Genomic DNA, 1,315 nt, shown 5'->3' with positions numbered 1-1,315 from the left:
ATAAAGTACGGTTTTAATTTTGTTTTTCATGGATAGGGTCTAATTTTTTGGGACCTTATCCATTTATATCCCTAGTTTCGGGTGCTATATTTGGTAGAAGATATCTATAAACATTTGGTATAAATTAAATTTTGTTGAAAAATCCGTACATCAAAGATAAAAGTTGCTGAAAATGTCAATGAAGTTGGGTATGTATTAAATTTACGTATGCCATGCCCAGCTAGCACAATTATATAATAAAATATAAGCAACTAGGTCATATTGACAATTATTATATAAATTTTCAACAAACTTGCACTTCATACCCTCTTCAAATATCACTACGTGCATGACATGAAAGCCTTATATATACCAACGTACTTCCCAATATCCTTTACAAAAATAACTAGAAGAACACAGTAAGAAAAAAACAATACATTTTGAAATGATGAGTAAGATGACTCTAATCTTTACCCTCTTCCTCTTTGTTATCCTTCTCTCACCGTCCTTCGGGTTCGGGGCGGTACAAGACTTCTGTATTGCAGACTACACCTCCCAAGAGACCCCTTCCGGGTTTCCCTGCAAAGACAAGTCAAATGTCACAGGCAGAGATTTCGTGTTCTCGGGTCTCGGGCCTCGCACAAACACGTCCAACATCTTCAAATCCGGCCTCGCCGCCGCGATCTACACCACATTCCCGGCACTCAACGGCCAAGACATTGCCTTAGCTAGGGTAGACCTCGAGGCCGGCGGTGTTGTCCCTCTCCACACTCACCCGAGGGCCACGGAGATCGTGTTCATCGTCGAGGGAACCATAATCGCCGGAATCATCACCACCGAGAACAAAGTGCTCTTGACGACTCTCAACAAAGGCGACGTGATGGTCTTCCCTCAAGGCCTTTTGCACTTTCAATACAACTCGCCGAGCTCAAGGCCGGCCACGGTCATTGTGGCGTTTAACAGCGAAAACCCCGGACTCCAATACGTGCCTAACAGTCTGTTCGGCAATAATCTTCCTACCTTTTTGGTTGGTGTCAATACCTTCATCAGCGACCCGGAAATCAGGAGGATCAAGCATTTATTTGGCGGGTCTGGATGAAGACACTTGTGTTACTTTTAATAATGTGCAGAAAGACTGCTTAGGTATGATCAGTCATAATATCTGCTATGTAACGAATAAAATAAAAAAGACACGTTCTTTCTAGTCGACAACTGATATTATCTGTGCTTTTAAAGAGAGGGTTATTTTGTCTTTACACTGTTCCAAAGAAAGAGTTAATTTTTAAGTTGATGAATATCATTGAAAATAATTAAACAAAAGTGGAAGAAATTGATG

General features: G+C 40.9%; 1 pseudogene; it reads left to right on the top strand.

The window, feature by feature from the left end:
* The first annotated feature begins 436 nt into the window (after positions 1-436).
* Positions 437-1,078, top strand: LOC149397839 (germin-like protein 1 pseudogene; annotated as a pseudogene).
* Positions 1,079-1,315: the final 237 nt, after the last annotated feature.

This window comes from Urtica dioica, chromosome 5 (assembly GCF_054948205.1).
Source record: "Urtica dioica subsp. dioica isolate 48M chromosome 5, U.dioica_male_clone48M_v1_H2, whole genome shotgun sequence".
Lineage (NCBI taxonomy): Eukaryota > Viridiplantae > Streptophyta > Magnoliopsida > Rosales > Urticaceae > Urtica > Urtica dioica.
This window is presented reverse-complemented; position numbering and strand designations above follow the sequence as displayed.